Source organism: Tachyglossus aculeatus, chromosome 2 (assembly GCF_015852505.1).
Source record: "Tachyglossus aculeatus isolate mTacAcu1 chromosome 2, mTacAcu1.pri, whole genome shotgun sequence".
In the NCBI taxonomy this organism is placed as follows: Eukaryota; Metazoa; Chordata; class Mammalia; order Monotremata; family Tachyglossidae; genus Tachyglossus; species Tachyglossus aculeatus.
Window position 1 is genome coordinate 27,307,162 of NC_052067.1, and position 25,434 is coordinate 27,332,595.

At 42.7% G+C, this 25,434-nt stretch overlaps 1 protein-coding gene across 2 annotated transcripts in view; it reads right to left on the reverse strand.

The window, feature by feature from the left end:
* RARB (retinoic acid receptor beta) overlaps positions 1 to 25,434 on the reverse strand; it is a 512,522-nt gene that overhangs the window by 57,069 nt on the left and 430,019 nt on the right. The window lies entirely within an intron of this gene.

A 25,434-nucleotide genomic window follows, 5' to 3' on the forward strand; every position in this document is an offset into this window, starting at 1 on the left:
TAATAAATATGTACAAACATATATACAGGTGCTGTGGGGAGGGGAAGGAGGTAAGGCGGGGGGATGGGTAGGGGGAGGAGGGGGAGAGGAAGGAGGTGGCTCAGTCTGGGAAGGCCTGATTTAGCTCTTTTTTCCCTTGACTCCCTCTCTCTTCTGTGTTTCCTATGTTCTTGACTCCATAACCTTTGGAAATTTGTTATTTACCCCACCCATAAGCCCAAAGTACTTATGTACATATTTTGAAATTATATATTATAAATTATTTATTTATATTAATGTCTGTCTCCCCCTCTATACTGTAAGCTTGTTGTGGACAGGGAACATACCTGCTACTCTTTGGGTTTGTGGGGGTTTTTTAATGATACATGGAATTTGTTAAGTGTTTACTGTGCGTCAGGCAGTGTACTAAGTGCTGGGGTAAATACAACTTAATCATGTTGGACACAGTCCTTTTCCCACATGGGACTCCCAATCCTAATCCCCATTTGACAGATGAGGGAACTGAGGCACAGAGAAGTGAAGTGACTTACCCAAAGTCAAAAAGACGACCAGTACAGGAGCCAGAATTAGAAACCAAGCCCTTCTGACTTCCAAGCCCATGCTCTATTCACTGGGCCATGCTACTTCTCTGTTTTACTGTACTCTCCCAAGTGCTTAGGACAGTGGTCTGCACAAAGCAAGTACTCAATAAATACCACTGATGATGATGACAGGCAGAGATACCTCTTCTCCCATCTTGCCCAGGGCATACAAAGGGAAGTACACAGCTAAATAATTCTGATTTCAATCTCAGATCATGAAGAGATTTCCAAGCTTAAAGGACCAGGGCTTGGGGTGAGAGCAGGGTGGAACGTCACCAGAAAGGAGATGAAAACTGAAACCCTTGCATGGTTTTGCTTTTCTTTGTGATGGAGGAACACCTGGAAAACCGGGTGCAGTTCTGGTTGCCACACCTTTTAGGGTGGCAAAATGATAAAGCAGGTGAAGGTCCAGAGAAGGGCAACCTAGATGATGAGGATGATGGAGAGGCTTCCATGTGAGGAGAGACTGAAAGGACAAAGGGGACATGACAATTCTACAGAATCACAGAGACCGTAGACAGTGCCATGGTTGACCTTCAGGGTGAGTGGGCAGTGGGCCCCAGCGAATGGATGGGACACCTACCACACCTATGATTTGGACAACCTCCCTATGGGCTTCAAATAGGACATCATCATCATCAATCGTATTTATTGAGCGCTTACTGTGTGCAGAGCACTGTGGGAAGTACAAGTTGGCAACATATAGAGACAGTCCCTACCCAACAGTGGGCTCACAGTCTAAAAAGGGGAGACAGAGAACAAAACCAAACATACTAACAAAATAAAATAAATAGAATAGATATCATCTGAACACATGGGTTGGTTCAGCATTTCTGTTGAGAAGCCATGTGGTCTAGTAGAAAGAACCCAGGCCTGGGAGACAGAGGACCTGGGCTCTAATTGAGGCTCCACCTCTTGTCTGCTGAGTGACCTTGGGAAAGTCACTTAACTTCTCTGTGCCTCGGTTACCTTGTCTGTAAAATGGGAATGAAGACTGTGAGCCCAATTTGGGACAGGAACTGTGTTCAACTCAATTACCTTCTTTCTAGCCCAGTGCTTAGTACAATGCCTAGCACATAGTAAGTCCTTAACAAATACCACAACTCTTATTATTACTATTACTACTATTATTAACAACCAAACAGGCCTGGGAGTCAGATGACCTGGGCTCTAACTGTAATTCTGCCACTTGTTAGGCAAGTCACTTAACTTCTCTGTGCCTCAGTTAACTCATCTGTAAAATGAGGATTAAGACCATGAGCTCCAGGTGGGTCATGGACTACTGTGTCCAGTCTGATTAACTTGAATCTATTCCTGCACTTAGTATAGTGTATACCAAAGTAAGCACTTAAATATCATTAAAAAAAACACAAAACAAAAAAACCTGCTTTTCATAGGAAGTACTATAAAAATCTAAATAAATACTATTAACACCACCACTACTACTACCACTGTATAGTGGGGGTTACAAATGGATTTTTCATTATTGGACAGACCATCTCCATCAGCAGGGAAGAACTACTGTAACTGGGTTGTTTTTGTTCTTTTAACTGTTTGCCTTCTGACATCTCTTCATTTTTTTTCCCCTGATCTGCCCATAGTAACATCTGCTCTTTCATTTACACAGGAAGAAAATGTAGCTGCATGATTTAAAAAGCATGTGTTTATGACTTGCCATGTTTAAGCACTGCTGAATAAATGTATATTGAAACCATATTTCAACCGAGAAGCCATAATAAGGTGCTCTGAGATATTCAATATTACTCTACTAATTCATACCATACTATAATTACGGAATGTGTACACTTTCTCTAAGTAAATTACAATCCAAGTCCTGGTGAGACTACGTCACAGCTCTCCCTGAGTACAACGCCAAAACACTACACCCTTCAAGAAAACTGACACGAAATAGAATAAATCATGCTGACAGCTGTATGGAACCATTCTTTCAGCCTTAAAATTTTCAGTCATACTAGACTGCTCAAAATTCCAGCCAGCCTTGAGTTAAAAGGGTAACCAATCAATAGTACCTATTGATTCTATTCATGGGATTCATGGGTTTGAATCCCGACTCCGCCACATGTCTGCTGTGTGACCTTGGGCAAGTCACTTAACTTCTCTGAGCCTGTTACCTCATCTGTAAAATGGGGATTAAGACTGTGAGCCCCACGTGGGACAACTTGATCACCTTGTATCCCCCCCCAGCACTTAGAACAGTGCTCTGCACATAGTAAGCTCTTAACAAATGCCATTATTACAATTATTGAGCACCTACTCTGTTCAGGGAGCACTGTACAGAGACCCTGGGAATGGACAACTGAAATCAGTAGACAGAATCTCTGCCCTAAAGGATCAGCAGCTCGTTGAGTACCACCACAAAATGCAGCTTTTGAAAATTCCCTGATTCAGTGGATTGCCTGTCCCCCACATACCTCAATCCAGAATTCTGCCACTCAGCCAGGGACCCGAAGAAAACACAAGTAAATTCCCGTTTTTCTCCCTCCTGCAAGCAGTCAAAAGCAGGTGCCCTAATTTAAATGCACTAATGGGCAGAAATAGGCTCAGGATGCAGAGACTATGGATTCTTCTTTCAGGACAATGCTGTATTGTGCCCAGTGAGTCTCTGGGGGCGAGAGGGCTAACTACTGCAGAGGGTCCAGCAGGATGGCCACTTATGGACCTCACAAACTCCAGATAAGGGGACACCCATGAGACCCTTCACACTACACCACGCACCCAATGGAACAGGATGGTGGCTCCTGGCCCCACCATTTGCTCCAGAACTGCTTTGCCAGAGGTGTGGAACTTGGGAGCTGGAGCTTTTGGGGAAGGGAGGACCCCAAGACTTGAAGTAGGAAAACAGGACATAAGGTGCTGAAACCTGGGCTGCCTGGTATGAAACTATCCAAGTGGTCTCCTGGCCCTCTCTGCCACAACTTCCGTTCTCCTTCCCTACTTTCTGGAGAAGATCCAGACGGCTTGAAGGGACAGAGGTCCCTGAAGGTGTTGGAATCAGGACATGACTGGCCCCTGAGCTCTCACTCCACAAGACCCTATATTCATTCATTTATTCATTCAATCATGTGTGGAAAGCACTGTACTAAGTGCTTGGAACGTACAATGTAGCAATAACGACAATCCCTGCCCGCAACGGGCTTACAGTCGAGAGGGGGGAGACAGACACCGAACAAATAAACAGTCATCAACATAAATAAATAGAACTGTAAGCTCGTTGTGGGCAGGGAACATGCCTGCTAACTTTGTTGCACTGTACTCACCCAAGTGCTTAGCACATAGTTAGTGCTCAATACATACCATTGATTTATCATGGCTGGAATTATTAGGCTGGAAATCAGACTCAGGAAATTGTATCTGAAAGTTCAAGAGGAGGGTTGTTCTACCGGCTCCTTTTCTTAATCCTGTTGAAGAGGTATCCACATTCTGTATCCTAATAATAGTAATTATAATGGCATTTATTAAGTGCTTCCTATGTGCCAGGCACTGTGCTAAGCGCTGGGGTGGATACAGTAAATCTGGTTGGACACAGTCCCGGTCCTACATGGGGTTCACAGTCTTAATACCCATTTTACAGATGAGGTAACTGAGGCCCAGAGAAGTGGAATGATTTGCCCAAGGTCACACAGCAGACAAGGGGTAGAGCTGGGATTAGAACCCATGACCTTCTCACTCCCAGGCTCGTGCTCTATCCCCTATGCTATGCTGCATCCTGGCAACTACCCTATTGTTGTATAAAGGGCCTGGCCCTTAGGTTTGACTTTAACTCTCCTAAGCATTTAGTACAGCGCTGGGCACTCAGCAGGCACCCAATAAATTGCCCTGACAGTCATGAACTGTTGCTGTTATTTCCTGACTAGTAGTAGTCTTTAAAAAAAAGTCCCTATTACAGCCTGAAAAGAATCGGTCATATTTATTGAGTGCTTACTGTGTTCAGAGTACTGTACTAAGAGTTTCAAAGAGTAAAACATAACAGAGTTGGTGGATGCGTTCCCTGCCCACAGTGAGCTTACAGTCTAGAGGGGGAGACAGGCATTAATATAAATGAATAAATTACAGATATGTACATAAGTGCTGTGGGGTCAAGGGATGGAATGAATAAAAGGTGCAAATCCAAGTGCAAGGGTGACACAGAAGAATATTAATTACTGAGCTCCTACCAAATGCACACCACTGTATTAAATACTTGGTAGAGTGTAAGAGAAACAAAATACACATTCTCTGATAAACAGTCTAATGGACAATTAAGATACATTCACTGGACTCTACTACCTTGATCATGTTCCTTCCCTTTCTGGCTTAATACTCACTACATTCTTCTGCTTCCCTCTTTTCTCCAGCCTGCCAATGTTCTTCTTAACCTCAAATTCAGGGTAAAACACCAATGCCAGGCTAGTATTGTTTCTATAGAGCTCTTGCCTTTGGCTTAACTTTGGGAGAAAGTGATTTGAGATTTTTGGCTCAAGACTGAAGACTTTTTAGGGCTGCCAGAAAAAAACACTGGGGAAAAAAATACTTTCTCTATTCTGTAATAGTTTTGAGTATCACAGACCAGGGGGATCAAAATTTTAGGGAATCTTTGTTCACTTCTCCTGACAAGGGAGAGGAGGCTTCTAATCTTAGGGTTTGTAATGGTAAACTTAGCCATATATAGAGAAATGTCAAGCATCAGGGGAGGAATAATCACTATTAGAGAGAAAAGTGGATATGAGCCTAAATACATTTTGAATCAGATTGGAATCCTGAGGTGAAACAGGAGGACAATTCTGTATAAGCAACCAAAAGTTCATGGAAACTCTCGTGAAGGCCTCTTGGGACTTTTCTTTCTGTTTTCAAATATCCTGGTGACGATATTTTCATCTTACATCATTCACAACCTGCCACTGCTAGCATGTCCACTGCCAGAAGATGCTATCTTCTTAGCGACAAAAATATATTACTAGGTTTTGTGTTTGGGACACTGTAAAACTTGGAGTTCCCTCTGTTTTGGGCTGCATCACAATCAGCTACAAGGAGAAAGTTTCTAGCTTTCTTTAAAGTCCAGGCTTCAGATTTCGGGTCGGTAGGAGTGGAATTTGGGGGTTAGCTAGTGGGGGCGAGCCTAAATTGGGCCCCTTTCTGTGAAACCTGCATCTGTTTCTTCCCACTACTGACAAGAAGTTCGGTTCATCTGATCCAGGAATGAAGAGCTCAATCCACTTGGGGCGAACCAGGTGGGATGATGGCAGCAACTCTTGGGGGGCTTCAGGGTGGAAAACCACCCTCCTTCCTCCCCCCTGGGCCCACTTCTCCCCTTACCACGCCTGGGAGGTTTGGTTCCTGGAAATTGCTCCAGCCAAAACCTCAGTCCTTAGTCACAGTACTATTTTTATTCCAGAGTAAATTTATGTGGGAAGAAGGGCATGCACTGCCCTTTCGGACACAGTCACCACTTTTCTCCCTCTTAGCTACTTTGCTTTTCCTGTCTTTCCTCACTTGAATGCGCTCGATCCCTCTTCTCTAAGGAAGGTTGTTAGGGGTGGGAAGAGGGGAGGTGTGGAGAGGAACGATGCACTTTTCATCTTCTGTGTTGGTTCTGCCCTCACAGCTAGCCCCAGTCCTGTTTTAGGTGCTTCATCTAGTGATGTGAAACACCCCTAGTCTACTTCCTTTTTCTCCCTCATCGCCTCCACAAGATGCCGTGCCTTTTACACTCATTCACACAGACACTTTTGTTCTCTTGCTCACGTGCCTGCCTTTATTCGGCTCACTTGCACCCATAATTGAACTCTACCAAGATGCCTCTGGGCAGCTGTTCTATATTTAAAGTGCCTCTCCTTTGCTGGCTGCAGCCCAGATCCCTTTTAACTCTTGGCAAATGCCGAAGAACCTGGTTGATCTCAATGTCGCCTCTGAACAAATGGGTAATGAAAAAAATTAAAATATCTTGCGTGGCTAACAAGAAGCAAAGTGCTTTCAGGAAAGAACATGGGTAAACCCACCTAACTTCTAATTGCCCATTGAGGCCTTCCACTACCTGTAAAAACAGCAGAGGGAAGAGAGGTGAACTCTATGTGAGGAAATGGCTATTATCCCCTGGCAGCTAGGAAGTCACTAGCCCTCTCCTTTTCCCAACGTGGATAACTTGTCCACCCCATATTCTATCCGAGACCAGGTGACAAATCAGTTGCAAAAATACAGAACTGACTCTCTAAACTGACTCTCCTTCTGAACACACACCTTTCTAAGGTCACTGTGGGCAGGAATGTGTCTGTTTATTGTTATATTGTACTCTCCCAAGTGCTTAGTACAGTGCTCTGCACACAGTAAGCGCTCAACCAGCGCACAGAACAGTGCTCAGCGCTTAGAACAGTGCTTTGCACATAGCAAGCGCTTAACAAATACCATCATTATTATTATTAATAAATATGATTAAATGAATGAAGGAACAAACATCAACACTGAAGGCTTTAGTTTTTTGGTCTCTCTCGCTGAAGAGGGAACTGTACCTTTTGGTGGGACTTATTAGTTGCACTGCAATTGGATAAAGTTGGGTTTAGACCAGAGAGCCTGTCTCGTCCAGAACTAATACAGCACCGGGCACCTTTATGTCTAATATTTTTATATCCTGTGTCCAGCCTCCAACCGCCTCGGCTCCTGCCACTGGTCCCATGGCTTAGAAGCCTTGTCCGTTTACAGGGACCTAGGAGGGGAATGCAGTGGCTCTGGAATTGAGGGAAGGAGTCGGGGACTCCCCATAGTCATGCTCCAGATTTTACAGATTTCTAGAAAATTTCCACGTGATGTCATCATGCTGCATCACGTTACTATTTTTTTTAATGATTTTTGTTACGCACTTACTATGTACTTACTAGAGAAGCAGCATGGCTCAGTGGAAAGAGCCCGGGCTTTGGAGTCAGAGGTCATGGGTTCAAATCACAGCTCCACCACTTGTCAGCTGTGTGACTTTGGGCAAGTCACTTAACTTCTCTGGGCCTCAGTTCCCTCATCTGTAAAATGGGGATTAAGACTGTGAGCCCCCCGTGGGACAACCTGTTCATCTTGTAACCGCTTAGAACAGTGTTTTGCACATAGTAAGCGCTTAATAAATGCCATCATTATTATCAGGCTCTGTACTAAGTGCTGGGATAGATACAAATTAATCAGGTTGGACACAGTCCATGGGACACACAGGACTCAGTCTCATTCCCCATTTTACAGGTGAGGTAACTGAGGCACAGAGAAGTGAAGTGACTTGCTCAAGGTCACAGAGTAGGCAGGAGGAAGAGCCAAAATTAGAATCCAGGTCCCCTGACTCCCATGCTGCTTCTGCAGGTATTACATGCTTCCGTACACATCTGCATTACATCACCTGCCGCATCTGTTATCTTGTTATTTGTTATCTTGGCCCCAAAAGGCATGTCTGACAAGTGCTGTTAGTAGCCACCCCACTGTGGGGGTAGTCAAGATGCCCTTCTCTGTTTGTGTGTGTTCGGCGTGGAAGAAGATTTTGTCACTCAACAAGGTTCACATATTTGGAAGGGATCCATCCTGAGTGGCGGCATCAGAGCATGAAGGACAGCTCTTTATAATCCTTCACTCCTACCTATCCAAGACCGACCATATTTACACACTTGCTGTAAGCAGAGCCCTGTACTGAGAACTTGGGAGAGTATAAATGAGTAAGTAGACAAGATCCCAGCCTTCAGAAGGAAAAGGGTAAATGACACCACTGCTTTGATTAGGGATGAGTAATGGGGTGATCAATAAAATACTTTCCCTGTTCTTTGAAAAACTCCTTTCACGGCTTTGTTCAGGAAAAGTTGAATTTTATGCTTGTGTTTTTGACAGTTAGGCCACATTCTAGACATTGTACCTCAAAGAATCTAAGACTCAGAAGGCATCTATCTGGGGATTTGATATTGTTGGTAGAAGAAAACCCATTTCTGTAAATGTAATGTTGCATTTTCTGTTGACTGCTTGCCATGTGTATTTAACTTTTTTGAAGAAACCACTCTTAAAATGTTACGGTATTGGGAAAGAAATACAAAACTGAAAAAATTCCACAGAAGTGCAAGTCCTGATTTATTTCCAAAGCCATAAAGAGAAGGAACCTACCCAAATGCAGTGAGATAAACACAGCGAGATAAACGGCTTCCTCTTGATGAGTTTGTTATTCTGCGGCTTTAACTAGTTTCCAAAGTCCTCCACAGGATGAAACAGATTTGCACTAAATCATTCAGGAGTCTAGGAACTGATCTTATACTGGTTCACATGGGGAGGGAGAAAATGGTGGTGACAGAGAATGTGGGGGTGATTTTTGCATCTAACCTAATTCTCTGACGGAAAAATGTTCTGTTTAAATTTAGGTATTTCTCCAGCCCACACCCCTCCTGAAGAGACCCTGAAAAAGTATTAACATGCATCTGTTCATAAAACCTGACTTTCTAAGGAGTTTTAAATGAACATTAATTTGCTGGTTTTCATGGTAAAAGAGAAAGGAAAAGTAGGTCAGCATGCTTTGGTCCCACATCTTTCTGAGTCCATTAAAACTGTCTGTCAGATGACTAAGCAAACCTTTAATCCCCACTAATAGCAAGCTTGCTTTCAATCATACATTTACTTGGAGAACTCCATTTGGTTCTAACTTCACAATTCAGGCCTTCCTCTTGAAGGTCCAAAGAATTCTTTATAGTGATTTAAACAAACCCCTATGTAGGTGCACTAAGGTACCTGCTGTTTTTCATTCAGGACCCTGCAAGGAAGTCCCGCAGATCATTAAATAAGAGGCACCCTTAGGCACTGCCCAGAGAATCTCTTCTATCACTTTTTAAAAAGTCCGTTTCCACAATGTTTTTAGTAGCTCACTGAAGTTATCACCGCAAGTAATGAACATTTTATGCAAATATGCAAACTGATCTAAAAGGAAAATTGTCTGCCTGCATTAGTTGATTTCAGTCAACCAAGATCACACTTACACACTTGCTGTATGCAGAGCCCTGTATTGAGAACTTGGGAGAGTATAAACTAGAGAAGCAGCATGGCTCAGTGGGAAGAGCACGGGTTGGGGAGCCAGAGGTCCCGGGTTCTAATCCCGGCTCTGACCCTTGTCAGCTGTGTGACCTTGGGCAAGTCACTTAACTTCTCTGGGCCTCAGTTCCCTCATTTGTAAAATGGGGATAAAGACTGTGAGCCCCTCATGGGACAACCTGATTACCCTGTATCTGCCCCAGTGCTTAGAACAGTGCTTGGCACATAGTAAGCGCTTAACAAATACCAACATTATTATTATTATTCTTATTAGACACGATCCCAGCCCTCCAAAGGAAAAGGGTAAATGACACCACTGCCTCGACTGGAGGTAAGGGGGTGACCAACGAAATACTTGCTTTTTTGCTTCAAATCTCTTTCAGATTTGAAAACTCCATTAAGGCAAATACTGTTTCCCACAGCCACCTCTCCTTTCAGCTTTCACCACGGTAGTGACTTCACAAATTTGTAGCTAACTTAGATTCATGGCAAATTCTTTAAGACCACATGCTTTGTCTCACCAGGATCCTATCAGAACATCATACGTCCCTGGGGATAAGACCGCTGGACAACCACTGTCCACTGCTACACCCTTCTCCACTTCCCCCGAAATCCAAGCCAGAGCACAGACAGGGTCACTGTTCCTCCGACTCTTCCCACTGTCATTCAGTTCGGCTTGTGCTGAATAAAAAAGGAGTGGCATTTTGGGGGTGGGGTTAAATTGTAATTTAGGGGATAGTTACAAGGATTTTTTTCTCTGAAAAAGGGTGTACTTTGCATTTTAAACTTGTAAAAAAGTGGGATTTTGGTAAAGCTTTTATTTTTATGCTTCACATAGAACAGCATCTGCCTGGCAGGGGTTTCTTTGGCAACACTACTCTTCTCCTAAACTTACAGAAGATTTAATGGCTAAAATGAAATCATTTCAGGTATTTGTTGCTGACTTTAGGGAATAGTACTCCAACATTAGTCAAAAACTTAACAGTATCAAAACTTTAGCCTTGAGGGGGCTCTTCACTGAAAAAGGAAGAATGATGGACAGACGTGTGATGTCATGCTGTGCCTAACTAGACTGTAAACTCACTGTGGGCAGGAAACAGGTCTACCAAATCTGTTATACTGTACTCTTCCACGCACTTAATACAGTGCTCTGCGTTCAACAAATATGACTGACTGATTAACCACCAGACACCTAAATATGGGGTAAAAAGACTACACTTTATTTTTTAAAATCCATCCTTATTTTGTTTAGGCTGGGATGGTTTTAGCATGCAGCCTAACCTCAGGGCATGCCACACAAGCTTGGCATGCCTAGCTGATGCTTCCAACACCTATTTTGTGTTTATGCAACACCTACCTAAGGTTTCTGCCTTAGAAATACAGCTCGACTTCAAGGTTAAAATAGCTTAGTGTGCCTGGAGAAATGGTGTAGGTGGGCTGGAGACACATATGGGGCAGCAGGCAGGGTCTATAGCTAGCAATGGGGTGGCACTGATGTCCTGAAATCTTGTGGCTTAAATTGGCAGGGGCAATGCGGAAGATTAATAGGGAACAGAAATCAACACTAGCAGCTGTAGCCATTGTGTCTGACCCAACAAAGTGGATGGTTTTTGCTGCTGGTGACCTGTTTTCATTCTTTACTAATGAGAGTTACAGAGAAGCCAGAAAAACTGATGGAAGCTATCTTTTAGACTGTGATCCCACTGTTGGGTAGGGACTGTCTCTATATGTTGCCAACTTGTACTTCCCAAGCGCTTAGTACAGTGCTCTGCACACAGTAAGCGCTCAATACGACTGATTGATTGATATTTGGGCAGGGGGGTGGGGGGAAGGGACGATACCTGATGATATGCTGGTCTTACTTCTTACTGCCTGACTTACTTTAAAATTCACCACACGCCACTAAGTGACACTTGCCCAACTGACTATGGCCAAGTACCCATTGAAACTCCCCAATTTTCACAGCAGGACAAGGGATATCACAAGAAAAAAAAATGATTCACTTCAAAATCACCAAACATTGAAATGATAACACATAATTGGAATGATAACACATTCCAAATACAGTTGGTTCTACCATAATGTGTGGTTCACTAAGCACTTCGGATAGAAAGCTCTTAGAGAATCAGAGGTCGATTATTCTGACAACTTCTGTCTGTCTGGATAGAGCATAATGTGCTGTCAGAAGAGAGTTATGTGGAAATGTCCGGTCTTGGTCGAATTGTGGGTTACAATGCAAATTTTCTTTCACTTGGAGTTCGTGGAGGTTACCCTCGTGTTACTGGAGAACTGCCTGTGAATGCCAAATCCTATTGAAAATGGAAATTTTCATAATGTATCCCACAAATGTGCTAAATCAATATAGACAGATGTGGCAGAATTATAATGGAGTAATCAATTACTTCAGTCCATTTTGGGGAAAAACAAATGAAGGTAAAGAAAAATTTAACAAAATCTCACAAAATAAACATTATTTCAGGTATTAGGATACTTAACCTTAATTTAAAAACCACAATTTGGGGACAAAAATCAGATTAAAACCCCTAAACCATACAAGGTCAAAGAAAAATATTTCCAGAGATTATCCACCCACTGATGACTGCCCAACTTCTCCTTGTTAGCATCTTGTCCTCTTAAGCCACGTTAAATTTTTTTGGCTCACAACTGTCATATACCCCTGTCCACCAACTTCAGTCACATTAACTTTCTGAGGGTGATTGAGTTTCATTTTCCACATGACTAGGCATAGGGGCTTCAATTTTTTCATCTGCAGACTGAATAAAGTGGTTATATGTGAAGACAAAAAAAAAACAAAAGAAAACACTGTGACACTTTGAAACTACTTAAACTTGTTCTACTACATTATGAACAGAACACACTACAAACTGGGTTTCCCTATTATGTCCTGCAATCAAATATGAATTTTCAGAGTGGTTTATACCACTTCTAATCAAGCAGTTGGTGCTGGCTACCTTTTCAGACTTCTAAAAAAAAAACACAATTTTTACTTTTTACACTCAAAAATAGAGAAAAAACAGTCTTTACTTGTCACTTTTTTCCATTTAGCAAATGTTGGATGACTATCTGGTAGAGTTTAAAGTAAAATAGCTCTCCTTTTGAACTTTACAGGATTACTGGAATATCAGTGGGAACAAACAGGCACAACAATGAGGAAAGCCCACTGATTCACACATTGCTTTCAAACCAACGTGGAATTGTCCATCGATGTTTTGTCTGTGAAAAAGTGATTTCAACATTCCATTTTCCATATATTTGGAACAAGGAAAACATTTCTAGGATGACTGCTTGGCTTTTTTTAAAGGGGGGAAAACCTGGAGCTTAAGCAAACTGGTGAGGGGGTCCCTTTCTAACAACAAACACATTCACACCTCTTTATTTAGGGACAAAATAAAGCACCAAATCACCAACCAACTGATGCTGTGCCATATACAGACATGCCTCTTTGAAGTGAAAGCCTGAGCACAAGTAGGCTCAGGTTAAGAAGTCAGGCCAGCGATTCTTTCTCATTTTCTAATGAGATTCACTGGACAGAACAGCCCCAAACTTGGCTGAGGTCAGCTCGCAGCTTCTCTCCACTCGATGTGGATTCTGAAGAGAGTTTAGCCTCAGTCATTCTACCAAGTTTCCTCCCTTTGTTTTAAGATCTGCCAGAGACCGATCTGCCAGCGCTAAATATTTTATCTATCAAGACAAATTTAAAACTGTGGCCTCCAGGTCCAGAATGTAAAAGCTTTAATAGACCAGTCTCTTCAAAACCTTTCTTCTTTCCATATCTAACATTACTCTGGTTGCTGGGGTGTTGCAGGGGGGGCTTGGTTTTTTTTTTATTATTCCAGAATGAGAAAAGTCATTGCAAAGTGAAAAGTAGGATGTGGCCTGGGGAAAACAAAACACATTAAGTAGCATAAAAAAGATCTAAGGTACACAGTGCTGAGGCACACCAATGCACATTTATTTGAGATTCTGTTGGCTTGTTTCAAGGAGACTTAGGCACTTGACAAATATGAACTCTACCCTAGTACTGTAATCAGTGTTATTAATACATGTTAAAAATAAAAATAGTTAAGGAGGGGGCCAGTCTTGCTGAGATAAAAATCAAATGAATCTCATCTGCTCATTTTTTCATAGCAACCACACAGACCCAGTTGCACAAATCACTCAATTCAATCAATGGTATTTGAGCACTTAACTCTGTGCTGAGACACTGTACTAAGCACTTGGGAGAGTACAAAAGAGTTATTTGTACTGCACTGAATATTTCTAATGTGACCAATCCCTAATACAGCATAATAAAGACTCTTTCCACTGTCACGGTTCTCTGACTGAACTCCTTATCTTCCCTCCCAAACCCTATCCTCTCCCTGACATTCCCGTTACTGTGGACGGCACTACCATCCTTCCAGTCTCACAAGCCCGCAACCTTGGTGTCATCCTTAACTCCGCTCTCTCATTCACCTCACACATCCAATCCGTCACCAAAACCTGCCGGTCTCATCTCCACAACATCGCCAAGATCCGCCCTTTCCTCTCCATCCAAACCGCTACCTTGCTGGTTCAATCTCTTATCCTATCCCGACTGGATTACTGTTTCAGCCTCCTTTCTCATCTCCCATCCTCCTGTCTCTCCCCGCTTCAGTCTATACTTCACTCTACTGCCCGGATTATCTTTCTACAGAAACGCTCTGGGCATGTCACTCCCCTCCTCAAAAATCTCCAGTAGGTTGCCTATCAACCTTCAAATGAAGCAAAAACTCCTCACTCTCAGCTTCAAAACTCTCCATCACCTCGCCCCCTCCTAGCTCACCTCCCTTCTCTCCTTCTACAGCCCAGCCCGCAACCTCTGTTCCTCTGCCACTAACCTCCTCACTGTGCCTTGTTCACATCTGTCCCGCTGTCGACCCCCGGCCCACGTCCTACCTCTGACCTGGAATGCCCTCCCTCTGCACATCCGCCAAGCTAGCTCTCTTCCTCCCTTCAAAGCCCTATTCAGGGCTCACCTCCTCCAGGAGGCCTTCCCAGACTGAGCCCCCCTTTTCCTCTCCTCCTCCTCCCCTCCCCATTGACCCCTCTGTCCCTCTGCCCTACCCCCTTTCCCTCTCCACAGCACAGCACTTGTATATATTTGTGCATAATTATTACTCTATTTTATTAATGATGTGTATATAGCTATAATTCTATTTATTCTGATGGTATTGTCATTTGTCTACTTGTTTTGTTTTGTTGTCTGTCTCCCCCTTCTAGACCGTAAGCCCATTGTTGGGTAGGGACCGTCTCTATATGTTGCCGATTTGTTCTTCCCAAGCGCTTAGTACAGTGCTCTGCACTCAGTAAGCACTCAATAAATATGACTGAATAAATGAATGAATGGCGAGAAATTGATTCTTATACTTTCTTCCTCTTCCATTAAAAAAAAACACCCCACTGTCTTTGATCCCAAATATTTCTTTTCACTTTAAATCCCAATGCCAACTCTTCATTTGTACAAATAGACGTAATAACCTAGAACCAATATAGTCAACAACGTAAGTTTTACATCTTAAATGCAAATGGTGTGAAGGGAAAAGTTAATTTTCGGGTTGTCTGAGTTACACTCCTAGGCACCCTCCTGATTCACCTGTGTCCTTTTTTCAGTGACCAGTGTGAGAATAAGTGACCCATTTTCGTGCCTCCTCCTTGCTCAGTTTTGAAAGGAACATCTTGAAGAAAGACTGACTTGCATTTCTCTTGTGAGGAATTTCCATGTGCTTTTAAAAACTCAAAATGCCACTTTTCTCCTCTGCCCCACAAACCTCTAGGACACTTAGATTTCCTTAAGCAGCTTTATACAGATAAATACGTGTGTGTGCGCACGTGCGTGCGTCCACTTGTGCAGGCTGCCTTTCATAATCAAAGATGCTGCTGCTGGAGTTAATAAAAATGGGTAGAGACCATTTTCTACTTCTCTGAGCTATTGGGATAATCGCTGCACCCACTCAGCCAGTTCGGCGGGGAAGGAAACAACAGATGTGAGTAAATATATTCCATCAAATTTCAAGCCAGGCCTCTTTGCTGTCCTTTCGAAGTTGGATGAATCTGTGTATTACTTGCAATGAGGTGAACTGCAAAGCTACAGTAATTCCACTGAAAATCCCCACCACACATGCACCCGATTAAGCATCAGGCCTTTTTAAAGACATGCCATAACAGTAAAGGGCCCTTTCTATCAGGGCTATACACTCTTTTCGGTAGGCTGCACAAACTTCCAAAATAAAGGCCCGTGGTTCATGATTGTTTATTACAATTTAGTTCTAATTTAATAGTCGCATTGATCTAAAAAAAAGTACCATTTGACTTGTGGTTTCAAGCCTGACTGTAGGACTATGAGTGGAGTGGGTGATTCTTCAATAATGCTATTTCCAGAAGGCATTAATGTTACTCTGTTTTGTTTTGTTTTTTAAAAAAATCTTCTTCCTTTATCCAGGTATCTGTCCTAACATAGATTCTGGCTCCCTTTATCTTTTTTCTTGTTGACAATTGGCCCTTTTTGAGCACCCAATGTGTGCATAACATCTGCTCCATTAACAGAAGCACTGGGAAGGTCTTGGTCTCCCTGAGTTAATTTAGAGTTTCACCCGATTTCCACTGACAGAGTGAAAACACCAGCTCTTAGATCTCCCATTCACTTTTTTAGATCAGCTATGAAGAAAATAAAAATAATACTAATCATTAAACTCTTGACTCCAGCAAAATTCATGAATCACATTTCAACTGCACTTGAAATTAGAAAAGAATTTTAAGGCAGTGAGATGAAAGGGGCCAGGAAATTGTCCAGCTAGGGAGTCGACATCATAAAAAATATCATTTTTGCATTATTTTCCTTAGCAGTTTATTAATTGGTGGTTGAAATACTTTTCTGAAACACAATGAGCTGCAAATGAATTCATGGGCTATTAATCTGCTGTACATGGCACAGGAGGGAAAGCTCATTAAGTGGGTTGATGCAATTACTGGTATTACATAACCATCTTCACAGAACATGGAGTAAATTATGAATAATAACATTCAGTCCTAGTTGCTCTTTTAAACATAGCGAGTGAAAACTACACCAAATTAGGATAAAGGGTGAATGGTAAAAGAAGCCAAATAGTTTCCCAAAAAATCAGAGAAAGGGATCTGCTTTCTAGAGGACATTACACTTCCTTGGTGACAGATGTTTATATAACCATGATGAGAAATTTGCAGGCGGTGGGACTGCCCTGCTCAACTACCCAATTTAAACTCAATATCAATAATTCTATTATTCATCAGCACAAAGCCATGAAGAGTCTGCCACTGGCAAAATGAGCCGGTCTTGGGCAGAATATCCTTCAGGCCTGGGCTGGAGAGGCATCTGGGGTACAGCTATATGGAATTTACCAGCCCAGGACATTCACCTCCGAGTCTTTTCAAAGCACTCCGGCCTGCTGATTTTGCTGTACCATGCCCTGAAATAGCAGCACTCTGTCAATGGCAAAAAACACTTGAGTCAGAATCTCTGAGTCTGCATAATGACAGATTTCCAAGAACTCGAAGTGCATGGGCTGAAGAATCAAGTTACCGTCAGCTGAAATTTGCTCGAGCTCTTTATATGTGCTGCCTCTTTCTCCTCCTCACACCTCCATTTACCGCTAGATTCTTTTTCTGCTCTGAGTAGCCCCTCCAGGCCCAAATCTAGATTGAACAGGAAGCAAGTTTTCTCCTTTAAGACCAGAAGACAGGGAGCATGCACATAGGCATTGGTCCCGGGCATTTTGAAATACTAAGTCTTTTTTATGGCATTTATTATGCATTTACTATGTGCCAGGCACTGTACTAAGCACTGGGGTCGATACAAGTTAATCAAGATGGAAAACAGTCCATGTCGCTCATGGGGCTCACAGTCTTAATCCTCATTTTACAGATAAGCTCATTCTGGGCAGGGAACATGTCTATCAACTCTGTTATGTTGTACTTTCCTGAGCACTTAGTACAGTGCTTTGCACATAGTAAGTGCTCATAAATACAAACGATTGATTAGGTAACTGAGGCACAGATAAGGTAAAGTGACTTGCCCAAGGTCACACAGCAGACAAATGGTGGAGCTGGGATCAGAACCCAGGTCCTTTTGACTCCCACACTCATGCTCTATACACTGGGCCACACTGCTCCTTATTTTTCAATGAAGTCGTTTTATTTTTATTTTAAATGAAATAAAATATTTTTAAATGAATCTCACGTAAAGAAAAATTCACTCAGGGCAGCATAATTAATATCCAAAAACAAAGAAGGAAAGAGGGCTAGTAAGGGACCAAGAGAGGGGCCTCTTAACTGAGTGTGACTAGACCACAAAGTAAGTCCTTTATCAGCATTTAGCATACTGAGTAGAGAATGGAGTTTTCTAGTCTTACCCCTTTTTAGCTGGATTTCTATATTTGATTCCCTTCTTTGACCGCTAACTGCTGACCAGGTCAAACTTCAGTTTGGGGGTCTATGACTAATCCCGACTCAGATCCGGGCACTTCCAAGGCCCTGCACTGTTGTTTATTGCACTCTTCTAACCAATGCGTATACTGCTTTGCACACAATAAGCGCTCAATAAATACAAGTGATTGATTGATTGCCTTATTGGGATGGGGAAGAGAAGCAGCATGGCCTAGTGGAAAGAGAACAGGCTTGGGAGTCAGAGGACCTGGATTTTAATCCAGGCTCTGCCACTTGTCTGCTCTGTGACCTTGGGCAAGGCCCTTAACTTCTCTGTGCCTCAGTTCCCTAATCTGCAAAATGAGAGTTCAATACCTGTTCTCCCTCTAAGACTGTGAGCCCTACGTGGGACTTGTTTATCTTGTATCTACCCCAGTGCTTAGTACAGTGCCTGACACATGGTAACCACTTCAGAAATATTATTATGATTACTGATAGCAGGGAGAATCTCTCAGATGCTCTGCTGTTATAGGAGAGAGGACAGACCCCTTCCAATCAGCAGTCCTGGCCACTGTGGGCAACTCCCGCCTTGTCCCACCTTCGGTAATGGCACTGATGACATAGCTGCCTTTGGAAACATCTACAGGAAGTTATGAAAGAACACTAAAACAAAACCAGAAATTTAAAAAATGCAACCTGATCTTATGCAAAGAATGGTTCGGCCCCAAATTATGCTTTTTATCTCACCAAATCCAAATCCTATATACAGAACTTCAGTATTGAATGGGGCTTAATGCTATGTTAATATAATTTTTATCTTAGAAAAATCTTGGTATATACAAAGTGAAATTGAGAGTTGAAGTAATTATCTGTGTAATATCTGCTGCTGAGGAAAAGAGGGGTGGGTGATGGGGGGCAGGGATGCAAAGGGTTGGCCTGAATTATCCACAATTCCACTACTAAATTCTGGATTTCTTGCTTTTTTTTTAAAATCTCAAATGACTAAAGACAAAAAACTCAAAACACAAAGACCAATAATTACAATTGGAAAGGGAAAAAATTCAAAGGGGAAAAGCTGAGAATAGATAATATTTTCTAAGGGCATGGAGAATAGAGAGGGGGTTTTGAGCACTTCAACCTTGCCTTAAAAAGATCACATAACTGGCAATACAGCATGCATGGATTTATTGGGCAATTTAAGGAGTTCATCCACGAAAGAAATGTCCCTGGTAAGGGACTTAAAGGGCCACTTCCACAGAATCAGGTCACATGAATTGTAGTACACATTCTGTTCCAAAATCATATATTCCAGAACATGACTCACTGTGGCTTGAGATGGTCACAGTTCCTTTTTCACACCTTGTAGGCAATCAATAAATATCTGTTGGCTGACTGCTGGCTTGATTCTTCCTGGATTGGGATTTTTGTTTGGACACTGAAGGTTTCCACTCATTTCTTTTCAAATAATTTCCAAACTGAAGACACCACAATGGAAAGAGGTCGGATCACTGATAATCTGTCAGGGCCAATCTCTGCCTTCCCCCAGGGCTGGGTATCAGAGTCCTATCTGAAAATGTCTGCGTGATTAACTTTCCCACTGGGACCAGTTCCTCAGCTTAATTTGCCCAGTTCCTCTGTAGGGCCTAATACGTGGCTTTGGGGTCATAGATGGGGGATCAGAGGTAGCCCACCAGTACTACAATAGGAAGGAGGGTGAAATGGGAAAGGTCACTTACTTCCTTATTGTGTCCCTAGGGCTGAATGACTTCTTTAAGTTATAGTCCATTGTTCGCCCTTGCCCGGGAAGAAATCATTTGGGAGATGCTTACGAAATGGATGTGTTTGGAATGATTTTCCGGTTGGCCAGGGCCATACATTCTGCCCTAGCTGGCATCCCCAGAGGTGCAGAGGACCGAGGAAAGCTGGGGAACCCAGAGAGGATGAGGCAACATCAGCCCTGGGCTTGCTCACCGCTCTGGGCTGGCAATGGGCTAACAAACCAGGTTGTGGTGTTTGTTTATTTCTTGTTTCTTGTTTTTTTAATGACATTTGTTAAGTGCTTCTTGTGTGGCAGGCACTGTACTAAGTGCTGAGGTCGATGCGAGCTAATCAGGTGGGATGAGGTCCATGCCCATGTACCACTTAGGACTCACACAGTATTAACTCCTATTTTACAGATGAGGAAGTTGAGGCACAGAGAAGTTAAGTGATTTGCTTGGTCACACGGCAGAGTTGGGGTAAGAAACCAGGTCCTTCTGATTCCCAGGACCCTGCTCTATCCCACTAGGCCACGCTCCTTCTGGAGAGGGCTGCTGGATGGGGAGGAGGTGGGGGAAGGGGAGGTAGTTCTTAGGCCTAGCTGGAGAATGGCGTTTTGCTCGGTCCATACTTCAACTTTCACCACTGACTGCGATAAGGAATTTTTCTTCCCTCTCATAATTCCCAACTGCCTCCATATTCCAACAAACCCTCTCCCCTATCACCGTCCTTCAAATTACTGAGATAATTCCATGCATACTTAGAGATTTTTTTTAAATTTTTCCTAATCCAAATTGTTCAAGGAACTGGACTGAATTTTCACCAAGTTTAGCGCTTGGGTGATGTTGTTTTACAACAATATATGCCTGTTATTTTAATTCTACGCCATTTGGCCAATGAGCCATTTTATCATAATTTGGCTGTGGACAGTGGAACTCATGTGATTGCGCAGCAATCAGAGGTGGCTGACATCTGCAGTGGATCAGCATCTCTCTCTCACCTTGAGGCGAATACCCCAGGTAAGAAACTGAGAACCTTTTCAGTCCCAGCTCATTTTACCCCATGAAGCTAAATTCCATGACATCATGACTTGCACCTGCTCAGCTGCATGAGTCCGCAATGCAAATGAGCCATCTGTTTCCAAGTCCTTGGTTCAGGGCAACTGAAAAAAGTGTGGTTTTATTTTTAAAACTCTGAAGGTAAGCGATAGCTCACATGGCAGGGCATAAAGCTAATAGCTGGGCTATTCTGCTTTAAAGAGCCCTCCCTGCTCTGACCTGGCAGTAGGTTCTTTCTTTCCCTCCCTTTTCCAGTGAAACTTATTGCCAGAGCTGGCATAATCGTAGCAGTGGGAGCCCAGAGAATGCAGGGCATACCCTGAGAACCAGAGGTCAGAGGGGGCTTTCACATTGGGGGGATTAAAGAAAAGAAACAGAAGCTGGCTTTAAGGTGAGAACTTGCTTAATTTCTCCCTTTCCTGGAGCCGGGGTGGAAGTGGAAATGAATTACTAAAGCTGGAGAAATTTGCATACTTCCCCTTCAGCTCAACATCAGTAAACTGGTGCTCCCAAGATTCGTGTCCAAACAGAGTAGGTTCCAAGTATCGTGATAAAGACAGGAAAACAGTAACATTAGACAAATCAAAAAGGGACGTTATTTTTTTTCTTTTTGCTTTCCAGCTTCTGTGAAGCCATGACAAACAACATAAAGTTTTATGCTATAGTTTACACACCGTTTTTATTTTTGTTTTAATGCACACAGCTCTTTAGCGTTGATCTAAATGACCCCAACAAGCTTTGGTAACGTACTAATGGTTTGGGATGTAACATGGGAACAAATGAAGAAATAAACTAAAATTAGAAGGACATTAAGTGTTCTTATTATGATTTTTATGTAATTTCCCAAGTACACAGAGCATTCTGTAATATGCATGGGCTTATTATTACACTAATAAAATCCTGCAGTAGAACCAACTACCGTACTAGCATAATTTGTGCACGCAGAAAAATAATTTTAACTAAGGTGAAGTATTTTTAACCCAAAATTCTTTCTCTTTTATGTTGGTTTAAAACAAAAGGAGGAAACGGAAAAAAACTAAAATAATAGCTTCTTATAATACAAGCATCTGAGAGGTCTGGACGAGGAACATTCACTACAGGGTAAAGTGAAAATTTGAATTTGGGGGTTTTAGAAGATTCCGTATTCTAACTCAATAAGCCTTTAATGACAGTATGCCTAAGGTTGAATGGGGAGTCTTAAATATAGTGATTATTCATTTGTTGTGCAGGATAAATATCCTTGTGAAACTGTCAGAGAAAAAAAGTTTTAAAATAAATTCCAAACCGCTTCCATAGGGGAAACTGAAAAAAAATAATGAAGATAACTGTGGTATATGTTAATTACTTATTATGTGCCAAGTACTATACTAAGAGCTATAGTAGATGCAAGATAACCTGATAAGATATAGTCCCATGATTCTCTTCCTTCCAGCAGATGAACACGACAAACTGGCCCCATCTAGTTATACTCCACTTGTGAATTAAAGGCCTGAAAGCTTTAGAGTTAAAAAAAACAAAAAACAAAAAAAACCCCTGCTTTTCCCAACAGACTTGGAGAAAGAGGAGGGTCTGGGTCTGATGCAGCTGGGCAATTCCCGCTGCTGGTTTGGTTCCTTCATTAGTGTCCTTTTTGGCGGAAAGTGAGGCACCTTAAACCGAAGCATCTTTGGGGTCAGGTCCAGCTTAATTCACCTCCTGGCCTCCACCGCCAAACCTCCAAGCTCCAGACCCATTCCCTGATTCCAGGTCAGGCACCCAGGCAAGGCACGGGAAAAACTGGCCACTTTCTCCAAGCCTGCTAACTGCCCACCGCCTCTATCTTGAAAGAAAAGTCTCCTTGACGTTCTCCCATTTGAGGACCAAGCTGCCTTCGGATTCTATATGTCCAGATCCGTGCTCCTTATCTTTCTGTCTTTTCTGACCTTCTCCTGCCCTGCCTTACTGACAAACTGCCAATACTGCTGCCAACTAGGAAATGCTAATTACTGGGTCTAGATATCATCCTAGTCCTTCGTCTTCACTTCCAAAGATCACACCCTGGACACTTTTGGGCAGCTACCACCGTCGATCTCTTTTGGCCCTTCACTTCATGACAAGTCCTTACAGAGGCCCCATTCAAACAATTTTCAGCGTGGCCTAGTGGAAAGAGCACATGCCTGGGAGTCAGGAGACTTGAGGTCTAATCCTGGCTATGCCACTTAATTACAATTAATTATAATTACAGAATTTATTATGCACTTACTGTGTGTCAAGTACTGCTCTAAGCTCTGGGGTAGATACAGGTTAATCAGATGGTTCCTTGGCCCACATGGAGCTCAGATTTTAAGAAGGAGGGAGAATGGGTTTTGAATCCTCATTTTACAGTTGAGGAAACTGAAGCACTGAAATGTTAACTGACTTGCCCACGGTCATACAGCACACGAGTGGTGGAGCCAGGATTAGAGACCAGGTCTTCTGATTCCTGGACCCATGCTTTTTCCACTACGCTGTGCTGTGCCCCACTCGCTACTGTGTGACCTTGGACAAGTCACTTAACTTTTCCATGCCTCAGTTTCCTCATCTGTAAAATGGGGATGAAATAATAAAGTGCTTAACAGTGTTTGGCACATAGCAAGCATGCAACAAATATCAGTTATAATAATAATAATGATGATGGTGATTGTTAAGCGCTTACTATGTGCCAAGCACTGTGTTAAGCGCTCATTATTATCTGGTTCAATACAGTCATAGTGTGAGAACTCCCAAGACCTCTGATCAAACATCGTCTTCTTTTTTTTTTAAGATCCTATTAAAAAGGGGTTTCTGCCATCACCCACCACATGGTTTATTTGTTGGTCTTGGTTCTGGATGGGATAATGAAGTGGCCAACAGACAGGTTGTGTGCCTGGGAGTTAGGTGGGATTCATTCTAATACTTTCAGCCACCTAAATCCTGTAAATTCTACAACATTACTCTCTGCCTTCCTCTACAACTCCTCAGTGTGACTTTCCTCTCCTTTTCATCAAACTGCTTAGCAGAAAGAGCATGGGCTTGGGAGTCAGAGGTCATGGATTCTAAACCCTTATCAGCTGTGTGACTGTGGGAAAGTCACTTAACTTCTCTGTGCCTTAGTTACCTCATCTGTAAACTGGGGATTAAGACTGTAAGCCCCACATGGGACAACCTGATAACCTTGTACCTATTCAAGGTTATCTATTTAGATAATAGATATTGTATCTATTTAAGTAAGCACTTAAATGCCATTATTATTTATTTATTTATACAACTGTAACCTGCATGCCATAAACTTCCTGGAAGATGGACCCCACTTGTGCCCCCAAACTCCGGCCCCGATTCTTTCTCTCTGCAGCTGCTCTTCTTCCTACTCTTTCCCTGACTTTAGGCTCCAGGCTTCCTAACTTCCTAATTTCCAAAGGCTCCAAACTCTCTTCAGATCTTCTCTGAAAAGCCAGGCTTTCTTTGTCAATCTGGGCAGTGCAGACCAGGGTGGCCCTTTGCCATTTCACCTCTATGTTCACAGTCCTTTTCTCCAATTTATAGGACAAGACCCCTGGAGCAAGGACAATGTCTTTCAAGTACTTTTAAGCACTTAAAAATACCAGAAATCAGACTGCTAGTTTTATAGAAGAGCAGGATGTAATCTGAAGACAAATTAAGGTGGGTGAACCCACCCACACAATAAATGATAAAATCTCTGGTTTCTCTATGTTCATATTTGGTCACTTTTAAAATTGCTTTCTAAGCTCAAATCTCCCCATAGGAACCAAAGATGCAGGCAAAGCCTACCACTATAGTGCCAGAGTATATCATAATATGACTACTCCATACTATTATAGCATAATGCTACTGCTAATCATGAACCTGAATCTCTGGGTTAAGCTGAGAAAAGTATAGTTAAGGTTCTAATAAAATAGCTTTGCTTAGCTGCAATGCCACTTTCCTCTGCTCAGATTTTATTTCTGATGCAGGTGTGGGTCTCACAAAGACAGGATTTCTGGCTGGCATTAACATTTTGGTCTGCATGTCCGGTCTCCAAAAGTGCAGGAACTTTGGCTTGGAGGTTTCAGAACCCTAATCTGAGGGTTTTGAGGAACCTTTAAAAATACCCTGAAGGAAGCTCTGCAGGACGCAGGGTACTCTCCTGCCAACCTCTCTGGATAGTGCCCAATTGGCAGAGCCTCACGCTGAGGTGGATACTAGCACCATGTTTGTATCCCTGAACCCAACTCATCCAGAAAGTTTAAATCCCCACAGGACCTCTGCCTCCTCCAGTTTGCACTTTTTAAACAGTTCTGCTCTTCCCGGGGAGAATCTGACTTAGTAATGCTGGAATCCTCCCATCGGAAATGAAGGCTGGATGAGTCTCGTCGGTCCTGACGCTTCAGGACTGAGAGTCTAAACAGAAGAACTGAATCTAGGACTAATAACTCCTGTCACGCCACTCACACTCACTTGTCCCTACTAATCATGTTCCCACTGGGGCAGAGGGCAATGGGCAGGTGGGCCGGCAGAAGTGCAACATAATACGAAATGCATACAAAGAACTTTTACATACTGGACCCATTTAAGGCAAG